Source organism: Callithrix jacchus, chromosome 7 (assembly GCF_049354715.1).
Source record: "Callithrix jacchus isolate 240 chromosome 7, calJac240_pri, whole genome shotgun sequence".
In the NCBI taxonomy this organism is placed as follows: domain Eukaryota; kingdom Metazoa; phylum Chordata; class Mammalia; order Primates; family Cebidae; genus Callithrix; species Callithrix jacchus.
The window spans coordinates 75,613,916-75,623,091 of record NC_133508.1 but is presented as its reverse complement, the minus strand read 5'-3'; the positions used below and the strand labels follow the sequence as shown (position 1 = coordinate 75,623,091).

Here is a 9,176-nt window from a genome sequence, read left to right as displayed (position 1 = left end):
TCTCAAAAAATAAATAAAACAAAATATCTGAGATCTGTCTCAAATTTTCAGGGGTCATACTTCAATATTGGCTTTTCCCTCTGTGACTGCCCTCCATCTCAACCTGTTCCATATGTCCCTCTGGACTCAAGACAGGTCCAGCCAGACAGGTGTTGGGTTGAAGGTGAAATATGAGCCTAAATAGAGACTGAAGCTCTGTGTAGGTAGCACTGTCAAACAAAAGAAATAGCACAGAATCCACAAACTGAGAGGGACTTTGAAGATCTCCAAGCTCTGCCTAGACCATTCTTCCTCGACCTTTCCCTAGTTGATCCCTTCCATCCATATACACTGATTACGTCCAGATTTGTTTTTATTTTATTTTATTTTTAAATGGAGTCTCACTCTGTTATCCAGGCTGGAGTGTAGTGGTACAATGTCAGCTTACTGCAAACTCCGCCTCCCAGATTCAAGTGATTGTCCTGTCTTAACCTCGCTAGAAGCTGGCACTACAGGCGCCCACCACTACGCCTGGCTAATTTTTTTTTTTTTGAGATGGAATCTTGCTCTGTCACCAGGCTGAAGTTGCAGCTCACTGCAACCTCTGCCTCTTGGGTTTAAGCGATTCTCATGCCTCGGCATCTGCCACTACACCCAGCTAATTTTTGTATTTTTAGTAGAGACGGGGTTTCACCATGTTGGCCAGGATGGTATTGATCTCCTGACCTCGTGATCCGCCCACCTCGGCCTCCCAAAGTGCTAGTATTATAGGTGTGAGCCACCGCACCAGGCCATTTTTTTGTATTTTTAGTAGAGAAGGGGTTTCACCATATTGACCAAGCTGGTCACAAACTCCTGACCTCAGGTGATTAGCCCACTTGGCCTCCCAAAGTGCTGGGCTTACAGGCGTGAACCACTATGACATCCAGATTTGAATCCTGTCTGTACCTACAGCTCTCATCTCTCTTCTCCCAGCTCCAAACTCATATTAACTGCCTCCTTCTCCATCTGCTTGTCTAATATGCATCTCAAAATCTAAATGTTCCACACACTCTTGATACCTGGCTTCTAACACCCACAAAACTGTTTCTCTCCCAGTTTTTGCCATCTCAAAAAATGGGTTGACCATCTACCCAGTTGCTCAAGTCTGAGATTTAGAAATCATTCTTTTTTTTCTTTTCTTCTTCTTTCCTTCTCTCTCTCTCTCTCTCTTTCTTCTTTTCTTCTTTCTTCTTGACAGTTTTGCTCTTGTTGCCCAGGCTAGAGTGCAATGGCGCCATTTCGGCTCACTATAACCTCCGTCTCTCAGGTTCAAGTGATTCTCCTGTCTCAGTAGCTGGGATTACAGGTGCATGCCACCATGCCTGGCTAATTTTTGTATTTTTAGTAGAGACAGGGTTTCATCACATTGGTCAGGCTAGTCTCAAACTCCTGACTTCAGGTGATCTGCCCTCCTTGGCCTCCCAAAGTGCCGGGATTACAGGCATGAGCCACTGCGCCCAGCCAGAAGTCATTCTTGATTTTTCTTTCTCTCATTCCCCTCATCCCTATCGACCACTTCTGACAAACTACCTCCATAATATATCTTGAATTCATCCACTTCTTCTACCTTGCTGTCACCATCTTTGTCCAAGCACTGCCATCGCTCACCTGGACAATTGCACCAGCCTTCTGAATGGTCTCCTATTTCCACTTGAAATAGGAGTTTTCCCTCCCCCATTTCAATCCATACTGCAGCCAAGAGTGAATCTTTCAAAACATAAATCATGTCACCTACACAATTCCAATATTCATTTAGACTAAACTATACACTCTTCACAATGGACAGTAATGTTCAACATGAGCTAATCCATGCTCCAGGATCCCCTTGCTCACTGGATTCTAGCAAATCAGACCTTCTTTCTATTCCTCTAATAAGTGAATTTCTTTCCCACCTTGGGCTCTGCAAGGCTGTTCTGGCTGCTTTGAATTCCCTAAAATCTTTGCATGATTGGTGCCTTTTTCATTACCTAAAATTCATCTGAGAAGTTACCTTCTCAAAGAGGCCCTTTTTGACCACCCATCTAAAGTAGCCTCCTCCTTTAAGCCTTGTTTTATTTTTTTCATAACCTTAATCACTTTGTCATTATGTGGCTCATCTGTTTACCTGTTTATTTTCTGTCTAATGCAGTGATTAATCAATGCTAGGAAGAAGAAAACAGAAAGAAAAACATGACACTGGATGTTACTATTTTATTCTATTTTATTTTTTGAGACAGGGTCTCACTCTGTTGCCCAGGCTGGAATGCAGTGATGCAATCACCACACACTGCAGCCTCCACCTCCCAGTCCCAAATGATCCTCCCACCGCAGCCTCCCAAGAACTTGGGACCATGGACATGTGCCATGATGCCTGGCTAATTATTTTATTTTTGTAAAGATGAGGTCTCCCTATGTTGCCCAAGCTGGTCTTGAACTCCTGGGCTCAAGTGATGCTCTTGTCTTGGCCTCTCAAAGTACTGGGATTACAGGCATTAGCCACTGCCCCCAACCAAAGCTACTATTTTATTATTATTATTATTATTATTTTGAGATGGCATCTTGCTCTGTCACTCAGGTTGGAGTACAGTGGCATGATCTTGGCTCACTGCAACCTCCACCTCCCTGGTTCAAGTGATTCTCCTGCCTCAGCCTCCCAAGTAGCTCAGAGTACAGGCACCCACCACTGTGCCTGGCTAATTTTTGTATTTTTAGTAGAGACGGGATTTCTACACCATGCCTGGCCCAGAGCTACTATTTTAAATAAGATAGTGTGGCTGGGCGTGGTGGCTCACGCCTGTAATCCAAGCACTTTGGAGGCCAAGGTGGGCGGATCACCTGAGGTCGGGAGTTCAAGACCAGCCTGACCAACATGGTGCAACCCCCTCTTTAAAATAATAATAATAAGAAGAAGATAGTATGGTCTGAGAATGCCACACTGAGGAGGTGATATTTGAGCAGACACCTGAACGTAGGAAAAGCAGCAACCCTGAGAACATGTAGAATGCTGCTGTCCTGTAGAAATACAATATGAGTCACATGTGTAATTTTATTTTATTTTATTATTATTATTTTTTGAGATGGAATCTCGCTCTGTTGCCCAGGCTGTAGTGCAGTGATATGATCTCGGCTCACTGCAACTTCCGCCTCCCGGGTTCAAATGATTCTCCTGCCTCAGCCTCCTGAGTAACTGGGATTATGGGCACCTACAATTAACCACGCCCTCTTAATTTTTGTATTTTCAGTAGAGATGGGGTTTTACCATGTTGGTCATACTGGTCTCGAACTCCTGACCTCAAGTGATCTACCCACAACCTCCCAAAGTGCTGAGATTACAGGCATGAGCCATCGCGACCGGCCCACATGTGTAATTTTAAATTTCTTAGGGCCGGGCACGGTGGCTCACAGCACTTTAGGAGGCCGAGGCAGGCAGATCACGAGGTCAGGAGATTGAGACCAGCCTGGCTAACACAGTGAAACTCCGTCGCTACTAAAAATACAAAAATTTAGCCAGGCATGCCTGTATTCCCAGCTACTCTGGAGGCTGAGGCAGGAGAATCGCTTGAACCCAAGAGATGGAGGTGGTGGTGAGCTGAGATTGCGCCACTGAACTCCAGCCTGGGTGACAGAGCGACACTCCATCTCAAAAAAAAGAACTCTCAGCATATTCAGTCCTCACTGAATATGTGCAACCCTATGTGTCCAACATATCCAAAATATTATCATCTCAAAATGTAACCAATATTTTAAAATTTTAAGTTATTTTCTGTGAACAAAACTCTCAAAATCTGGTGTGCATTTTGGCCAGGTGCAGTGGCTCATACCTGTAATCCCAGCATTTTGGGAGTCCAAGGGGGTAGATTGCTTGAGGTCAGGAGTTCCAGACCAGCCTGGCCAACATGGCGAAACCTGGTCTCTACTACAAATACAAAAATTAGCCAGGTATGGTGGTGCACACCTATAATCCCAGCTACTTGGGAGGCTGAGGCATGAGAATGGCTGGAACCCAGAAGGCAGAGGTGGCAGTGAGCTGAGATCTTACCACGGCACTCCAGCCTGGACGCCTGGACAACAGATCAAGACTGTCTCAAAAAACAACAACCAAATCTGGTGTGTATTTCCCACTTCTGGCCCCCTCAATTCAGAGTAGCTAGTGTGGCTGGTAGCTTTGGTATTGAACAGGGAGGAAGAGTGTTTCAGGCAAAGAAAGTAGCAAGTGCCAAAGCGCCAAGGCAGGAGTGGAAAAAACAGGATTTGGTTTTGTGCATTTGAAGAGAACCAGTAGGACAGAAAGGAGCGAGGGTTAAGTGAGTAGAGTAGGAGAAGGACTGAGAGAGTTAGAAAAAGGTAGGAGCTAAATCCTGGGAGGCCTTGTACAAAGCAGTTGTGGAATTATTCTAACTGTAACTGGGAAACCACGAAAGGGTTCTGAGCAAGAGATATGCTAAGTCCCCTTGTGACATGAAATGCAGTGATGCTGGTTATCATTATAGTGTTTCTAATTAAAGGGAAGGCAGTTTTGGGGCCTCAGATCCTTCTTCCACTGCACAAGGAACCCCGCTTTCTCTCCGGTTTCCCACTTGTAGACCAGAGGCCCAGAGACAAAGAGGGCCTAAACCAGAAAGCGCAGCAGGTCTTTTTTATTTTTTTATTTTTTTTGAGACAGAGTCTTGCTCTGTTGCCCAGGCTGAAGTGCAGTGGCATGATTTTGGCTCACTGCAACCTCCACCTCCCGGGGGTTCAAGCAATTCTCATGCCTCAGCCTCATGAGTAGTTGAGATTACAGGCATCTGCCACCATGCCTGACTAATTTTTGTATTTTTAGTAGAGATGGGGTTTCACCATGTTGGCCAGGCTGGTCTCGAACTCCTGAGCTCAAATGATCTGTCTGCCTCGTCCTCCCAGAGGGCTGGGATTACAGGCATGAGCCACTGTGCCTGAACAAAACAATAAATAAATAAAATAACGTAAATTAGCGGGGCATGGCGGCATGCGCCTGGAATCCCAGCTACTCAGGAAGCTGAGGCAGGAGAATTGCTTGAACACAGGAGGCAGAGGTTGCAGTGAGCTAAAATCGCGACACTGCACCCTTGCCTAAGTGACAGAGTGAGACCCTATCCCAAAACAAACAAAAAATGCCGCAACAAATCTTCTAAATGCATTTTTTAACAAAGACTTCTTTTAGTTTTTTTTTTGTCTCTACATGCATTTGCTATTATTTCTTTAGGTTCTATTTCTAGAGGTTATCTTTGGCTACTTTAAATAGTAAATTTAATGCTAAGCAGGTTGTTCTGGAGTGAGAAAGGCTCCCATTTAAGTATTTTATAATACCTACTGTCTTCAGCATGCAAAACAATCTCTTCTTAAATTTGAAAGTTCTCCTTCATGTCATAAATAGTGATGTATTCCCCTGAACATATGGCATTACAACTCATCAGTGGCAAAGATGCTTGACTGACTGCTGAGTGCAGTGAACTGTAAGGACTGAGAGAGTTAGAACGACACATAAAAGTGCGGGCCCTCCAGCTCACAGTCTAACAGGGAAAGAAGAAAGGAACATAAACAATAATCCACATTATACAAAGAGAATTACCCCAGTCCAGACTTCTTACTCTGATGTCCTGGAGCACTTACTCTCTAGGATGGCAAGAATATGACCTAAGATTGGCTGGTTGTATGTGTTTACTCTTTGGATCACAAAATGAGGGAACAGCTCCAGATATGTTTGCAAGAGACAGTCTAAATTATCCCATTAGGCTGGTGACCAGAGTCTATCTCCTCTCCAAAAGCCCGCTGCATACCTTCATTTAGTAAACATTTACCTGCTTCTATTCCATGTCAGATGTTGGGGAGGTGATGGAATCCTTGCATTGCAGTGCTCAGTAATGTATATTAATTGATAAAGTATAAGGTAGCAAAAGGTAGAATATGCTAGTGTTTGCCTTAGGAAAACTCAGCTGAAAACTGATACATTTTGTTTGTTCCTCATACTTTTATTGTGTTTTTGATTTTAACTAAAAGCATTTTTTTTTTGAGACAGAGTCTTGCTCTGTCGCCCGGACTAAGTTGTAGTGATGCGATCTCAGTTCACAGCAACTTACACCTCCCGGGTTCAAGCGATTCTCCTGCCTCAGCCTCCCAAGAAGCTGGGATTCCATGCACCTGCCACCATGCCCAGCTAATTTTCATACACATTTTTGTTGTTGTTGCTTTGAGACGAAGTTTCACTTCTGTTGCCCAGGCTGAAGTACAATGGCATGATCTCGGCTCACTGCAACCTCCACTTCCTGGGTTCAAGTGATTCTCCTGCCTCAGCCTCCCAAGTAGCTGGGATTACAGGCATTCACCAGCATGCCTGGTTAATTTTTTTAATTTAGTAGAGATTGCCGGGCGCGGTGGCTCACGCCTGTAATCCTAGCACTTTGGGAGGCCGAGGTGAGTGGATCACCTGAGGTCAGGAGTTCAAGACCAGCCTGGCCATCACGGTGAAACCCCATCTTGTTAAAAAAAAAAAAAAAAAAAAAAATTGGCCGGGCTTGGTGGCTCACGCCTATAATCCTAGCACTTTGGGAGGCCAAGGCGGGTGGATCACGAGGTCAAGAGATCGAGACCATCCTGGTCAACAAGGTGAAACCCCGTCTCTACTAAAAATACAAATATTAGCTGGGCATGGTTGTGCACACCTGTAGTCCCAGCTACTCGGGAGGCTGAGGCAGGAGAATTGCTTGAACCCAGAAGGCAAAGGTTGCGGTGAGCCGAGATTGTGCCATTGCACTCCAGTCTGGGTAACAACAGTGAAACTCTGTCTCATTAAAAAAAAAAAAAATTTGGTAGAGATGGGGTTTTACCATGTTAGTCAGGCTGGTCTCAAACTCCTGACCTTAGGTGATCCACCCATCTTGGCCTCCCAAAGTGCTGGGATTACAGGGGTGTGCCACTGCGTCTGGCCTAAAATAATTTTTTTTACAGAGATATAATTTATACACAAGAACTTTTGGGGGCAATTAAGGGTCTAGTTAGATGAGTTTTGGGATTATATTCACCAATGAAACATAGAACATATTCATTTCCCCCAAAAGTTCCTTCATTGGCCAGGCGCAGTGCCTGATGCCTGTAATCCCAGCACTTTGGGAGTTCGAGGTGGGTGGATCACAAGGTCAGGAGTTCAAGACCAGCCTGGCCAACATGGTGAAACCTCGTCTCTACTAAAAATACAAAAAAATTAGCCAAGCATAGTAGTGAACACCTGTAATCTCAGCTACTCAGGAGGTTGAGGCATAAGAATTGCTTAAACTCAGGAGCTGAGGTTGCAGTGAGCCCAGATAGCACCACCATACTCCAGCCTGGATGACAGAGAGAGATTCTGTCTCCAAAAAAAAAAAAAAAAAAAAATCAGTTAGGTGTGGTGGCACATGCCTGTGGTCCCAGCAACTAGGGTGGCTGAGACAGGATAATTGATTGCTTGAGCAAAAAAAAGACACTTGTCATTGGATTTAGGGCCCACCCACATAATCTAGGATAATCTCATCTCAAGATCCTTAACGAGCACTGCAAAGGCCCTTATTTTTGAATATGTTCAGGAGTTAAGATATGTACATGTCTTTTGGGGACTCCCATTTTACTTTCTACATGTGATATGGATATACCACGGTTTATTTATTTATTTATTTTTAAGAGGTGGGATGCTGCTGCCTGGTGCTGCAGTGGCAGACCCCCCACAAGGAATTCTCAGGCTGCAGTGGGGGCACAGGCAGGTAGATAAGGGGGAGCAGCATCAGGGGTGGTTGGGAAGCCCAGCAACAAAAGGAGGAAAGTGGGAGGGAGTGGAAGCCAAAAGCCTACAACACCTGGTATTCCCATGCAGTCTCCCATCCAAGTACTAACCAGGCCAGACCCTGCTTAGCTTCTGAGATCAGACAAGATCAGGTGCATTCAGGGGGGTAGGGCTGTACCTGCTGACAGTGGCCCCAGGGGCTGCAGTGGCAGACCCCCTTGAGGAGGTACCAGGCTGCAGCAGGGGTGCAGGCGGCAGAAAAGCGGGAGCCAAGGCAGAGGGCGGTTGAAAAGCACACTTTGACCTCCCAAAGTGCTGGGATTACAGGCATGAGCCACTGTGCCCAATCAACAATCTCAATTAAAAAAAAGAAAAGAAAAGAAAAGAAAAAATTTGTCAATTTTATTGATTTTTTTTTCAAAGAACCAGTTTTCCATTTTGTTGGTATTCTCTACTGTTTTTCTATTTTCAATTATATGGATGTCTCCTCTCTATTTCCTTCTTTCTGTTTGTTTACGGTTTATTTTGTTCTTTTCTAATTTCCTGAGCTGGAAGCTTATATTATTGATTTGAGATTGTTTTCCCTCTTTTCTAATGTAAGCATTTAGTACTACAAATTTCCTTCTTAGTTGTGATTTAGCTATCTCTTACAAATTTCCATGTGTTGTATTTTCATTTTCATTCAAGTTAATGTATTTCTTATTTATCTTGAGGATGGCTCTTTGATTCACAGATTATTTAGAAATGCATTAGTTTTCAGGTGTTTGAAAATCTTTCTGGAGATTGCCTTTGTGTTATTAATTCTCAGTTTGAGTCCATTTTAGTCATACACTCTGTATGATTCAATTATTTTAAATTTGTTGAGATTTGTTTTATAACCCAGGATATGGTTGATCTTGATATATGTTTCATGGGTGCTTTAAAAAAATGTGTATTGGCCTGGTACCGTGGCTCATGCCTGTAATCCCAGCACTTTGGGAGGCCAAGGAGGGTGGATCACAAGGTCAGGCATTCGAGACCAGCCTGACCAACATGGTGAAATCCAGTTTCTACTAAAAATACAAAAATTAGCCAGCCACTGTGGCATGTGCCTGTAATCCCAGCTATTTAGGAGGTTGAGGCAGGATAATTGCTTGAACCCAGGAGACAGAAGTTGCAGTGAGGTGAGACAGCGCCACTGCACTCCAGCCTGGGGGACAGAGTGAGACTCCATCTCAAAAAAAAAAGAAAAAGAGGGACTCCATGCTTGGTTCCCCCTCCACAAACACTCCCTTCGTGGAAGCCATCTTTCTCTTTCTCATTTCCCCTCTAGAGTTCCCTTCCACGAACACTCCCTTCATGGAAGCCTGTCTTCCCCTACTAAACTCCATCTCTCTCTATTCCCTTCCACTCAGTGTGGAAGCTG

General features: G+C 44.4%; 1 pseudogene; it reads right to left on the bottom strand.

Annotated features, from left to right (window-relative positions):
* Positions 1-7,832: 7,832 nt before the first annotated feature.
* LOC118143278 (5S ribosomal RNA) lies at positions 7,833-7,951 on the bottom strand (annotated as a pseudogene).
* Between the last annotated feature and the right edge of the window lie 1,225 nt (positions 7,952-9,176).